Below are 14,857 nucleotides of genomic sequence, written 5' to 3'. Positions count from 1 at the left end.
ACGCTAAGGATGTTATATGTTATATGTGTGTTTTCTTTTAACCTTCACACCGCCCCATGTGGTGCATATTAACACGTTTCTGTGTGTTCACTTTGCAGACAAATTTCTGGGAATTGAAGTGATTACTTGCTCAGAGTCTCATAGTGATTACTTTTAGAGACAAAATTCAAGTTCTAGGTTTACTCCAAAGCCGGGGTATATTTGTATATACTGTACACATGGAGGCCACTGGAAAGCAGTAGGGAAGAAGAGACTGGAATTCCAAGGCTGTCTTTTACGAGGCACGTATTTGTGTCTATTTGTGTTCTCCAGTACAGACTGTGTCTTTATGGCATGACATAGATTCATGGAAATAGGTCTCGAGGGAATTCACTTCTGTGGGGAATACAAGCTCCATTTACAACAGCTGATCTGTTCACTGTCATCCAGGAACCCAGTTAGGTCCCAAACTCATGTCACTGCTCTGTTCCAAGCCCTCCAATGTTTTGTCATCTCACTCTGAGTGAAAGCCAGAGTCTTACAATGGCCCAGTAGGCCCTGTGTGCTCTTTCACCTCCTTTCCTGACTTCTGGGTCCTCATTGCTTCTCATTCTTCCCCAACTCAATCTGCTCTAGCCATCCTTGCATTCTTGTTAATCATCTAGCCAGCTGAGGATTCTTCTGCCTCAGGGCCTTTGCACGTGTTGTTCTACCTGACTACTCTTTCCCAGATATCCACATGACTCACTCTTACTGCCTTTAAGTCTCTGATCTTATCAGTGAGGCTTTCCCTAGCCACCCATTAACATTACAAGTCCCCTCTTCCTCCATAGCCTTCCCATATCTTTAAGAAGCCCCTTTCTCCTTGCCACAAGGAGGAAACAAACCTCGCTGGCTAGGCAATAACACTCCCTCCACCCCCACCCTCCCCCACACACATACACAGGGCACAGAAAGCCTTTGAACAGCCCTTAACAGCACAGAAAACAGGAGAGGCTCTAGAAACCCTTACGATCAGTGTTTCCAGTTCACAGGTGAAGAGAGGAAAGCTCAGAGAGGGAACGTGACTAGCTCAGGAATGAGAATCTGTGTAGAGATGGGTCTGGGAAGAGAATCCAAGTTCACTCATTTATTCATTCATACAGCAAATATCTATTTAGGATCCCCTATGTGTTAGGGTCTTGAGCTACCCCAGTAAAACCAGTTTCAGTTCTTCCTACTTCTAGTGCCTCCAACCTTGTCAGAGAGGGAGTCACTGAGCAAATGTCCACATAAAGACCTGTGAGACACAGCTGCAGAAGGTGTTACGGAGAAGCCCTTGGTGCCATGACAGCATAGTTTGAGGTGTTGGCTTGGATGGGGGTCGAGGCCTGCTCCTCAGCTGGATGCCGGGAGTTGACAACGGGAAAATGACTGAGGTGGCTGGATGAGGGAGCAAATGGCATATCAGGCGGCTGGGCAGAGCGAGGTGTGAGATGAGGTTAGATATGGAGGTAGAAGTTAAGAGTCTGTGGCTCCCCAGAAGCCATGATAAGAAATTGTATCCTCACCCTAAGAAGTGCTGAAAGCTTTATCTGATTCCTATTTCCATTCCTTGCCTTTAAGCCCACCGACAAATAGTGTTAAGGATAAGTAATACAGGAGGCAGATCCGATTTCTATTTATATCCATGAACCATCCAAAGGAAGAAAAAATAACTTGGAACAACATTCCTTCAGTCCCTTGTCATGTCACACTTTCCTGGCCACCGGGGCAGTCAAATGCCTTCTATTTCTCTGCAAGCCTGATTTGTGTGTGCGTCGCACACACATTTACATATACTTCTTCATTTTAGCAAACGTTGTCTTGACACTCCTGATACAGGAATAACAGAGCTTATTCTGATTAATCTCATTTAATTCCAATTAGTTTATCCACTCGGGTCATTTGATCTGCAATTACTTGCTGTCAGGGTGCTGAAAATAATGCCCATCCTTACTTCTCCAAATGGTGGTAATTCAATTGAGAGGTCTCTCCTGGTGTTATGGAGTTCCACTCTCTGGTTCCAGAACATAGAAAAGACCCAGAAGCATCATTATTAGCCACTATGGAAGGTTTGTGATGTCTGTTTGCCTGGTTGAATGTTGCTTTTCGGCAAGAACTGTGTGTTCCTGACGACCCTGGAGAGACGGCCCCTCCCGTGGCTGGCCTTCCATAGGCAGACCAACGACACCCCTACCACCGCCTTCATCGCCTCTTGCACCGTGGGCCACTCCCCTGCTCTAGTCACCGGGAGGGCTGGGGACCACACGGCCCGACCCCCAGAGCTCCCTGGAGTTATTCCAACTAGCCAGTGCTCAGCCCGCTTACCGCCCCAATCCAGGCGCTTGCCGCCGAGGTCCCCCGGAGCCCCTGCCCTGACCCACCCGGGTCCCCCGGCGCCCCTGCCCTGACCCGCCCGGGGTCCCCCGACGCCCCTGCCCACACCCACCCGGGGTCCTCTGGCGCCCCTGCCCTGACCCGCCCGGGGTCCCCCGGCGCCCCTGCCCACACCCACCCGGGGTCCTGCAGGGCCCCTGCCCTGACCCGCCCGGGGTCCTCCGACGCCCCTGCCCTGACCCGCCCGGGGTCCCCCGGCGCCCCTGCCCTGACCCACCCGGGTCTCCCGGCGCCCCTGCCCTCACCCACCCGGGTCTCCCGGCGCCCCTGCCCTGACCCGCCCGGGGTCCCCCGACGCCCCTGCCCACACCCACCCGGGGTCCTCTGGCGCCCCTGCCCTGACCCGCCCGGGGTCCCCCGGCGCCCCTGCCCACACCCACCCGGGGTCCTGCAGGGCCCCTGCCCTGACCCGCCCGGGGTCCTCCGACGCCCCTGCCCTGACCCGCCCGGGGTCCCCCGGCGCCCCTGCCCTGACCCACCCGGGTCTCCCGGCGCCCCTGCCCTGACCCGCCCGGGGTCCCCCGATGCCCCTGCCCACACCCACCCAGGGTCCTCCGGCGCCCCTGCCCTGACCCGCCCGGGGTCCCCCGGCGCCCCTGCCCTCACCCACCCGGGTCTCCCGGCGCCCCTGCCCTGACCCGCCCGGGGTCCCCCGATGCCCCTGCCCACACCCACCCAGGGTCCTCCGGCGCCCCTGCCCTGACCCGCCCGGGGTCCCCCGACGCCCCTGCCCTCACCCACCCGGGGTCCTCCGGCGCCCCTGCCCTGACCCACCCGCAGGGCCCTGCGCGCCGCGCCCCCTCGTCCTGGGAGCTGCGAGGAGCAAACTCTTCAATAACCATCATCTCACCTGCCGGCCTCACCGCACCTGAATCAAGAAGAGCTACGTAGCCAGGCCTCTTCCTCGGCGCCTCTCCCGGAGATTCCCACGTGGGACGCCTCTGCCGCCTGCCCGGGCCCCGCCCCCGCCCCCGCCCCCCGCACAGCCCCCCGCCCCGCCCCGGCGGCCTCCCGCTCCCCGCGGGCTCTGCTCTGCGCGCCGCCTCGGGGTCCGCCTCCCGCGTCGCCGTCCCGGGGTCCGCCTCCCGACGCAAAGCCGCGGGTGACTGATGGCGACCTCTGCGACCTTTGCTGCCTGCAGGCGTTAACCTCCAGCCCCGCGGAGCCTTCGATTTTCCCCTTCGCCAGTCCCCGGCGGCCTCGGGCAGGGCCCCGAGCCGCCCTCAGGGGGCGCCCGCGAGCGCGGGTCGGGCCGGGCCGAGCGGGGGCGCTGGGTGGGGGCGGGGCGCGAGGGGATCCGACGCCGGCGGGGAGGTCGCGGGGGGCTCCGCGGGCCGGCGGGGCCGAGCCCCCGCTTCCTTTCCCTTTCCCCCCCAGCGCCGGGGTTCGTTCCCGCCACGTGGGGCCGCTCCGTAGGCAGCACGCACAGGCGTTGGCACCGGGGAGCGAGCCGCCGCCTGGCCCCGAGGGGCGACCGGGCTTCTCCGTGGCCCCGGGCCTCGGCTGCTTCCCCCGCCCTCGCCGGCGAGGCGGCCCGGCACGGCCTCCCCGCGCCCCGCCGCCCCGCCGCCCCGCCGCCGAAGCCCCGTGGAGACTGGGGGGTTGGGGGCGGGGCTCTGGGCCAGCCTCGGGCCTGAGGGAAGGCGCGGTGGAAGGACCTCCGGAGGGCGCGGTGCTCTGAGCCTCAGCCACCCCGGGGCCTGCCGCTACCTGCCGGGCCTGCCGGCCTCCTGGGTGGCCCGTGCGGGCTATGGGCCAGGACAGCCGTGCCTCAGCCCTTCTCGTTATCTGCCACGACCTGGGCATCACTGAGAAGGTTGTCGCGAGCCCCCGTCTCTTCCTCTTCTGTGTGTCGCCCTCCCCTCTCCTCTTCCTGGCATAGGAAGCATATCCCACCCCCCCACCCCCCACCATCCGGGCCAACCCCTGCCCATCGCCACCCCCCCCCCCCGGGGCGCCGAGAGACCTGAATTTCTCCCTTAAGTCAAGGATTCTAGAGGGAACACGTGTGAAGCCGGCAGAGAAAACACAGGGAAGATGAAGCATCAGCTCCGTGTGCCGCACACCTACTGTGCCCCAGGTGCTGTCCCGGGTAAACCTCTTGGCCCCTGAAAGTGGGGATCCTCAGTGTCATCACCTTCCAAATGAAGAAATGGAGACACGCCACGTGCAAGGACCAGCTGGGAGGTGGCCCATCCTGAATTCAAAACGAGGACTTTTTGAGTCTGAGCTCTTGCCTACTAGGCTACCTTGCTTCCCAGGCACAACAGAAAACAACTTCCGGAGGAACCCCCTCAGGTCACATTGTAGCAGTGATCCCACCCAGTCAATCGCAGGAAGGAAGCACCTCCCTTGGGGTCATGGCTGTTCCTAGTGTCCAGTTGTGTTCCCCTACCTGACTCTGTGTTCATCTTCCCTAAACCGTGAGCCTCTTCTCCACGTCCTTACAGTGCCCATGAGGCTGAAGCCAGCGCACTAAAGTTCTCTCTGAATATTTGCTGCATTTGATTAAAGAAAAAGGAACATCCCTGTCCCATCCTAGGAAGAGAGTGAATGCAAAGAATGAGAGAAAAATGACAATGAAGGGGTAGGCAGGTACCCAGTAAAGATAACTGTCATGGAATGGAGGGATTTCACCTTCTGGATGTCAGTGTTTTCAAAATGAAACATTAGTGGCCAGTGTATGTTGGTACCACACCTGGCACTGCTCAGAGTAAGAGGCGTATGGTCTCCATGGCATCTGGCAATTTACACTGAGCCAGGCCCGAGCACCCCTTTGAGGACACAGTGCCAGTCATGGGACACAGCAGCTGCTCTTTCTCTCAAGGGGCACACAGTCTGGCCCACAGAGGAGGGTGATGTGATTGCTTGGTTGTGCCAACTAGATGTTTCTCCACACGATGTTTGATTGATGCTCAGAGTTTTTCTTTGGATTTATCTTTTCTCCCAAGTTTTCAATGTTTAAACATCCAGAGAACCATGGTGATTGGGATTTTGAGGGTTCTGTCTCAGGCTCTCGGCTCTTCTTTACGTATGCTCACCCCTGACATGGCCTTGGATGCAACTGTTGACTGCAGGCATTGGGACCATTTTTCTGTGTCCCAGATTAAAATTGTGAGTCCTCTGAAGGAGAATGTGTGAAAAGGCTGTTTCTTACAAAAAGAAAAAGAAAACATGACATGAACCGAGGCCAAGATGTTATACAAAACAAAATAAAAGAAGAATAAAGGGCACCTGGGTGGTTCACTGGTTGAGTGTCTGTCTTTGGCTCAGGTCATGATCCTGGAGTCCTGGGATTGAGACCACATCAGGCTCCCCGCAGGGAGCCTGCTTCTCCCTCTGCCTGTCTCTGCCTCTCTCTGTGTGTCTGTCATGAATAAATAAAATCTTTTAAAGAAAGAAGAAAAACTCCAACAAATCTGGAGTCAAAGGCCAACCCAGATAACACTCAAATCTGCGGTTGATTCTAGAATTTCATTGAGGAGCTTCTACATCAGTTGCCCTGTCAATGTGTTGAAGTGGGAAGGAAATGAGTCCTGGAGTCAGAGGACTGCATCTGCTCTGCCATGAGTTTGGGAATTCGTTTTGTTTTAGCCTCTGGTTCCCATCCCTAAAATGATTTATTCCCTCCCAAGAGTAGAGAATCAAATTGTGTGGCAACCAGTGGCCACATGGGCTGTGGCATTTCCTCCTAGTGCTTCAGACAGGTGCCTCAGAAGAATCTTTTCCAGGGATGTTCGTGATAACTAACCACTTGGCTCCCTTTCCCCACTCAAAGAAGCACACATGCTGAAAAGGAAGAGAAATGCATGAAGAGTATTCTAGCAAACAGTACTTTGTATGGATGAGGTGCTTTAAGTGTAAAACATATCCACTTACGTTAACGCCTTCAATCTTCACAAAAAATCTTAAGAGACGGAGGATTTTTCAGTTTTTCCTTCACAGTCGAATGAACCTGGGGCAGAGATGCTAACTGGGTTCACCATCACCTGGCTGTTAAGTGGTCTGGAAGAGACAGGAGCTCATGTGGGTCTGACCTCAAGTACAGAGCTCTTATGACCAGGCCACAACTGCCACTGGACCAGGCCATTCTAAAAACACTTCCAGGGATGCCTGGGTGACTCAGTCAGTTAAGCATCTGCAGTCAGCTCAGATCATGATCTTGGGGTCCTGGAATCAAGCCCCACGGCAGGCTCCCTGCTCAACAGGGAGTCTGCTTCTCCCTCTCCCCCCTGCTCATGCTGTCTCTCACTATGTCTCTCTCAAAAAAAATAAATAAATAAATAAAAGTTTTTAAGAATTAAAATAAAATAACTTCCAGAAATTCTGCCTCCCTTGCATTTGGTCAAACCCTTTCTGGGACACGGGGAATGGCTGGGAGAGTTACACTGTTTTCTGTTTAAGTCACACTATTTTCTGCTAAAGAAAAAGAAAAATTTGTCTCCAATTTTGTCTTATTTTCCCCCCTACTTTTCCCCTTATTTTTCCTCTTTGACTCTCTGTTTTGTTTCTTAAATCCCACATATGAGTGAGATCATAAGACAATTGTCTTTCTCTGATTGACTTATTTCACTTAGCATAAGTGAACCAAAAAAGAAAAATAGAGAAAAGGAAATGAAAGGAACTAACAAATAAAAATCTATAAGCCTAGTTACAAAGAAAAAAAAAAAAGACAGAAAAAAAAAAAAGAGAAAAGCAAAAAAATACAGCCTGGGTTCCTCTGCAGGAAGGACTTTGGTTCTATCCACCTCTCAATGTTAAGCTCAAGTGTAACCTCCTTAGGAGGCCTGAACTGATGGCCAGCCCGTGGTGGGTGCCCCTCCACGCTCTCACGAACTCTGTGCCTTTCAGGTACAATGATAACCAATGATTTCCTTTTCCCTCAAAGGCAGTGGGCTCACTCTACAGAAATCCTTTTGGCCACAAATTCACATCAGGCTCCACCCCCCTCCCCACCCCCTCCAGGCAGAATTCTAAGGAGGTCCTGATGATATTCATCCCCTGCTATGCATGCCCTATAGACCTCCTCCCTGCCCCAGGTGGGCAACCCCTGGGTATGTGATGGGGTGTCACTCCCATGATTATATTATCCTGTAACAGACTCTGTCTTAGCAAGTTGGAGGGAGAGCTTCTCCTGCTGGCTTTGAAGAAGGAAATCAGCATGTCGTGGAAAGGACCACTTGGCAGGTCCTCTACTTGGTAAGAAATGGTCATGGCCACCAGCCAGCAAGCAAGCAGGGCTTTATATTGTGGCATTATTTTTAATAGTCCCTATATGGAAGTAGCCCAAGTGTCCATCGATGGATGAATAGGTAAGATGTGGTATATATACACCGTGGAATATTAGCCATAAGAAAGAACAAGTTCTTGCCATTTGCAAAAACATGGTTGGACCTAGAGTGTATTATGCTAAGTGAAATCCATCAGAGAAAGACAAATGCCATATGATTTCACTTATATGTAGAACTTAAAAAACAAAATAAACAAACTGAAAAAACAGATGCTTAAATACAAAGAACAAACTGGTGGTCACCAGAGGGCAGGTGAGTGGGGGGATGGGTGAATTAGATAAAGGGGATTAAGAGCACAGTTCCCATGCTGAGCACCATGTGATGTACGGAAATGTCAAATCATTATATTGTACACCTGAAACTAACAGAACACTGTATGTTATACTTCAACTAAAAAAAAATAAAAAGTAATAAGAAAGTGGGGCTCTCAGTCTTACAACCACAGGGAACTGAATTCTTCTAACAAACAAAGAACTTGGAAGAGGACCAAGGAAGAGGCTCCACCTGAGAACCATACCATGGCTGACCTCTCTGTTGCAGCCTGGTGAGAGCCAGATCAGAGGACCCAGCCAGCCCATATCTGGACTCCTGAACCTCGGGTACAATGAAATAATAAAGGTGTGTTGCTCTAAGTCACCTGGTCTGTGGGACTTTTTTACACAGCCATAGAAAATGGATACACTCCATGAAGACAGAAAGTGCACAACGAAGCATCTGTTATAACTGTGTGCTATTTCTTCCGCCATCAGGGAGGCAGTAGGACATAGTGGTTGGGAATGTTAACTCTGAGGCCAACTTGCCTTGGTTCAAATCCCAGCACTGCTACTTACTGTGTGACTTTGGGCAAACCACTTACCCTCTCTATGCTTCAATTTGCCCCTTTGCAAGATAGGTCTAGTAAGAGTACCTACCTTGGGTCACTACTTAAACTAATTTACTGAATTTTCTAAATGTAAGATGCTCGGTACTACCCAAGTGCTTCCTAAAATCATTAGCAAATCAAAACCAAAGAGGAGAACAGAATTTGTGTCCAAAAACACACACGCCCAATGGCCTCATCTTACAGACATTGAAACTGAGCTCCAGAGACATCTTGTTCAAGGTCAGAGATATGGTTTGAAATTCACAAACGACATCTACTCCTGAAGGTAAGGCTCGTGGAGTCCACAGGATGACATCATATTGTCATCTGTTCATGGCCTAACTCAGGCCTAACTCAGGGTGAAGAAAGGTGGCAAGTTCCAGTCTCTCCTTGCTGGGTGAGCCACTTAAATCAGGTTTGCTTTCTTGTTCAGGCCAATGACTGTCCTCTGTCAGGCACGACAAAGACTCTCTCCTTGGCCCAACTCTGAACAGGCTCCTCTGCACCCTCCTTATGACATGGTCCCCTCCCTGTGTTTGGTGAGCCCAGCCAGTGCAGCAAAGCATCCTGCTAAAACAGCTTAGTAAGAATCCCCCACCTTTGAGAGCTGATCACCCTTGACATCTGATTAAGTTCTTCACCCCCACCTTTTTGAAAAAACTTAAATTCATTTAATTGACATATAACATATTATTGGTTTCAGAGGTAGAGGTCAGTGATTCATCAGTCTTATAGAACACCCAGTGCTTATTACACCCTGTAATGATGGGCTCCTAATGCCCATCACCCAGGAACCGCATCCCCCCTCCCCTCCAGCAACCCTCAGTTTGTTTCCTATGATTAAGAGTTTCTTTTGGTTTGTCTCCCTCTCCAATTTTGTCTTATTTTCCCCCCTACTTTTCCCCTTATTTTTCCCCTTTGACCCTCTGTTTCTTAAATTCCACATATGAGTGAGATCATATGACAATTGTCTTTTTCTGATTGACTTATTTCACTTAGCATAATAACCTCTAGTTCTATCCATGTCATTTCATTTTTTTGATGGCTGAGTAATAATTCCATCTTCTTTATCCACTCATCTGTCAGTGGACATCTGGGCTCTTCCCATAGTTTGGCTATTGTGGACATTGCTGCTATAAATATTGGGCTGCAGATGCCCCTTTGGATCACTACATTTGTATCTTTGGAGTAAATCCCTAACAGTGCAATTGCTGGGTTGTAGGGTAGCTCTATTTTCAACTTTTTGAGGAACCTCCACACTGATTTCCAGAGTGGCTACCCCAGCTTGCTTTCCTACCAACAATATAAGAGTTACCCCCACCTGTGATGCATAAATCCTTGACCTGCCTTCAGCAAGAATCTTGTTAATGAGGTTTAGCAAGAATTCCACTACCTTTGAATTCTTCCTCTTCATGATTTTGCATCCAACAGTCCCCCCATTCAGCTCCTTGTCTATGAATCTCCCCTGTATTCAAAGCCAATAATCTTGACACCTAAATAAAGCCATTCTTACCATTTTAACAAATGTCAATCAGTAATTTTTCTTTAATAGGCGTCATCTGTTTTGAGAGGCTTCCAGGAGCACCTCTTTCTGCCAAGCTCCCATAGCACCCTCGGCCCCTCTCCTGCTACTTCTCCATATGTCACTCTTCATACACCTGTCTTCTTATGGGGTTGGGGTGGGGGTGTTCCATGAGCTTAAGGACTGTGTCTAAATCATCTTTGAATTATCACCACCTGGCAATATTGCTGAACCCCAGGAACTGTTTCTTAAAAATGAATCAATTAATCTCCTGAACAGTGATTTTTCCGAGGTATCTAGTGATACCTGCCTGACATCCTGTCAGAGCTCTACAAAGATCTAGAAAGAAGCTGAGAGTCTTAAAGGTATGAAGAGACCACCTTATGTGTGTGGACGAGCAGCCTCCGCACCACAAGAGAGTTTGTTAGAAATGTAGAATCTCAGGCTGCACGCACTGAATCCGCTTTTTAATGAGATCCTCACAAAGGATTCCCAAGCGCTAAAGTCAGAGAAGCACTAGTTGTAGGCCAAAGAGACATATCCCGCAGATGACTAGGCTTATTCTCACTACTAAGGTCCTTTGAAAAACAAAGATTCTATAACTTTGTGTTGGCTGGATCCCTGGGAAACAGTGAAGATAATTGGAAACATCATGAGCTTTGGAGCACATGGATCTGGGTTTGATGGTCATGGTTCTTATTTAACCTGAGCTTCTGTTTCCTTAATTTTTTTTTAAATATTTTATCTATTTATTCATGAGAGACAAAGAGAGAGGCAGAGACACGGGCAGAGGGAGAAGCAGGCTCCCCACAGGGACTTGATCCCAGGACCCCGGGATCATGACCTGAGCCAAAGGCAGACACCCAACCACTGAGCCACCCAGGTGCCCCTGTTTCCTTACTTTTAAAATGGAGATACTACTTATATTATACCTTCTATTGCTGGTTAAATAAGATAATGCAAACCATGTATTAGTCAGCAAAGGTGTGTTCCATTCCCTTCCTTCCCAACTCCAGTTGATCCCTGCCCGCATCATTCAGAATGGTTCATGACACTCAAGCAGCAGTATAAGAGGACTTAGACTCTTAGGGAGGGAGACCATGGGGTCTAGCTTAGTCTACAGTGGGTTTGGGAATGCCACAGGAGACCAGCAGGCCCACTGATCTGCCCCATGCTCATTGTTCCCGGGCCCCATACTCATTCCACTTCCATCCACCAAAATTGTGGAGTCAGAAAAATAGTGTTGGTTTGTGGCCTCATCATGGACTTTATCCCACTGAGACTTGGTTTCCCCATCTCTGAAAATAATAATCCCTCATCTCATGGGATTCCTGTAGACAACAGGAGCAAGGAATCAGCACACTGGCACATTAAATGCTGCATAAAGATAGCTGGGATTGGCTATAGGTAGCTATGAGCAGTATCAGAATGTTCAAAACAGACCCATTGCCAGACGACATGATTAACTACGGGTCTTCCATCAGTTTTTTCTGCTGGATTAGATGTAGGTTTTTTTCTTTTTTCTTTTTTTTTTAATTTATTTATTCATCAGAGACACAGAGAGCAGAGACCTAGGCAGGGGAAGAAGCAGGTTCCCCACAGGGAGCCCGATGCAGGACTAGATCCCAGGACTCTGGGATCATGACCTGAGCCGAAGGCAGATGCTTAGCCATGTGCCCCCTAGATGTAGGTTTTTATATTCCAGTAACTCAGGGTTGATGGAAAACCCAGGCTCAGAGTTGCCATTGTTGCGGCATGTACACAAGCCACCCTGGACTGCAGGGTGCATCATGCATGCTGGTGCTCCTGGGACTTTGGAGTCCGAGTGTGATGAGCTTGGTGTAACATGGTGATCATGGACCACCAGGAAAACGGGCATTTCTGAGTGGCGCTCTTTGTTCTGAGGCCAGATTACCAAGCCAGTGTACACAAAGGGCTCACTCATGGTCTTTCCACATCGTTTCCACTATTGATATCAGCGGGGTGAGACAGTTTTCTCTCACCTACTTAGATGTTTCTCATCTTCTAAAGGTCTGAATATTAGATGCTGATCTTCATATTCATGGAGAAGGAAACCAAGTTGCTCACTTCTACCTAAGTATTAAATACTCTTTGGTGAGGTTGAAGATATTAATGAACTGGCTAATGTGCATCCATACATAATGAAGTTGGGGGGAAGGTTAGAATTCTTCTATTGTTGTTTTATCTTTTTTCCTTGTAGCTCTGAGAAACTGAACAAAAAATGTCCACATTTATATCCACATATAATATACATTCACCCTGACACAAAGCAGTTCAGCTAAGGAGTGTCTCTTAAAAGTTGCTACTAGACTTTCAAGCAAGTAGAAAATGATCACTTTCATTGTCTAGTGATAAGAACACTTAAGTGGGGTTAGCAGTGTGTCCCTATGATAGTATGTGCTGCCTGCCATAGGGTCCTACCTATTGGACCATCCCACCAATGCACATACATCCACATTGAGGTGATCATTCCAGGGTCTGGCTTCTTTAACACTATCTGCCATACAATTTTATGTTATGTAATATTCTATATAATAATAATTAGGAATTTAGAAAGTCATTATATATATACATATATATTTTATGAATTACCTTATGTATAGATACCTATTTTTCATTCAAAACACTAGAAAAATGACTGTTTTTCAAAAAATGTCATTGTCATAGTACAAAGGACCAAGGAGTTGTTCCTCATTAGGGACTGCAGGCAACAACACAATGTGTCTTAGATTGGATTGGACCCTGGAGTCAGGTGTGGGATGGCCATGGTTACTGTCACACAGAAATTATTAGAGCAAATGGAAAATTTTGAATGTAAATTGTGTATTAGATGATTGTACTGTAGCTAAAATTTCTTGAATTTCATCACTGAATCGTGGTTATATGAGAATGTCCTTTAAAAAAATACATGCCAATGTATTCAGATTTAAAGGGGAATGACATCTACAATCTACTCTTAAAGGTTCCAGAAAAAAATATAGCCAGGGAGATATAAAGCATAGGTGGGCAAATATTAATAATCAGTGAATCTAAATGGAGAGTTTACAGAAGTTCTCTGTATTACTCTTAGGACTCTTCAGTATCCAAGTTTAAAAATAAAAATAAAGTAGGGGCACCTGGGTGGCTCATTTGGTTAAGCGTCTGACTCTTAGTTTCAGCTCAGGTTGTGATCTCAGGGTCATGAGATGGAGCCCTGCATTGGGGTCCCCCACCCAGTGCAGAGTTGGCTTGAGATTCTCTCTTCTCTTCCTCTGCCCCTCCCCCACTGGCTGTCTCTCAAATAAATAAATCTTTAAAAGAACCGGTAAACTAAAATTGTTTACATGGATGTAAGAAAATGAAACCTGTCGCAGCATTATGTGTACTTTTCAGCTCTCCAGGTTACTGTACATGGAAGCTGCCGGCGCCGGGTTCCTGCTGTCGTCACGGTGCTGATCACCGAGTGGATGCTCAATAACTGTTAGCGGAATGCAGAAGACAGAACAGGGAGTACAGTGAAATTATGGTGCCACCACAGCAGCCCCTCCTTTCTTCCATTAGGAGAATCTCAGCAGCATGACCTACCCAGGACTCTGCTGACGAGTCTTGCTCTAGGCAACTCTGTCAGTCATTCTGTGACATCATCCCAGCCGCAATGGTTCCAAACCTTGGGAAATCCTTTTCCGAAACTGACCTACATTCTTTCATTCCAGAAAATATGGTCTCTCAAGATTATCTGAAAGTGGTGGAAAAAACCAAGGACCAATTGTGTCAAATAGTCACAATCAGAAACTCTATATGTTTGTGGTACTCCCGTTATCTTTCAGATATCAGCAACCATTGCTTCAAACTGGAGAGTACTTACTAAGAATAGTTTTGTTAAATGAATGAAGACAGAAACCAGGGTATCTCTGACATTAGATTCTATGGGTCTGAAACGTCTTAGAATGCACTTAGCAGATAACTGACATTTCATAAACTTCAGTGGCATTAAATTGGGAAATAAACACTTAGGATTGAAAAAGCAAGGGAAAAAAAGTGTATCATGAGCATAAGGCCGCATATGCCTGTAGCTAAGTCGACTTCACTGTGGTATGGACAGGGAGCAGCACGGAGTGGAGACATGGATTTGTGAAGTGAGCCAGATTTTGGCTCAAATTCTAGCACTTCCACGAACAACCTGTGTTATTTGGGGCAATTCACAAAATTTCTCTGAGGTCTGGTTCCATTAGTGAAAGAATAGGGATGATAATACCTTATGTTATTATGCTGCTGTGAAGACTCATCATTGCCAACTACCACAGAAGTCTTGGTTCAGTAAATGGGCAGCTCTCATTGTCTTCCTAAGAGTGTGCAGAAGCCATGTCTGAGGGGATTTTAATCACGTTTTTTCCACTAAACACAGAGCTCCCTAAAGGCCTGGTGACCACAAATGAAGCCTTAGCTCAAAGACAGTAGAGTCTTTGAAAGGAATAGAATTAAAGTGGGGTCTGTCCTTTCACGATGGTGTACAAAGAAGCTGTTAATCAACTCAGCAAATATGTGCTCTGTAAATCAGCTCAACACATTCAGAGTCCACTTTGAAGCAGCAAGCAGCTGAGTTCAGGTCCAAGAGGAGCTTAAAACGTGTCATCTGTGCCATGTAACCCAGGAGAAGCCTTCAGGGAATCCATGACTGCCCCTGAGTCGATCCCAGCCATCTCACTAGGATTATAGGACTGCCAGGTCTATTTCAAATGAATTTTCAGAAAGTCTATGGGCATAGCAAGGTTTGGAGCATCTAAG

The 14,857-nt window shown here is 48.8% G+C and overlaps 1 long non-coding RNA gene across 1 annotated transcript; it reads right to left on the bottom strand.

The window, feature by feature from the left end:
• Positions 1-5,593: 5,593 nt before the first annotated feature.
• LOC144323820 (uncharacterized) lies at positions 5,594-13,795 on the bottom strand. Its single transcript, XR_013389159.1, has 3 exons — positions 13,417-13,795; positions 6,277-6,402; positions 5,594-6,186 (listed from the first exon to the last, which is right to left on the bottom strand). It is a non-coding gene; the product is annotated as an uncharacterized LOC144323820 (long non-coding RNA).
• Between the last annotated feature and the right edge of the window lie 1,062 nt (positions 13,796-14,857).

This window comes from Canis aureus, chromosome 11, assembly GCF_053574225.1.
Source record: "Canis aureus isolate CA01 chromosome 11, VMU_Caureus_v.1.0, whole genome shotgun sequence".
Lineage (NCBI taxonomy): Eukaryota > Metazoa > Chordata > Mammalia > Carnivora > Canidae > Canis > Canis aureus.
The sequence above is the reverse complement of the archived record's forward strand: the minus strand, read 5'-3'. Positions and strand labels throughout refer to the sequence as shown.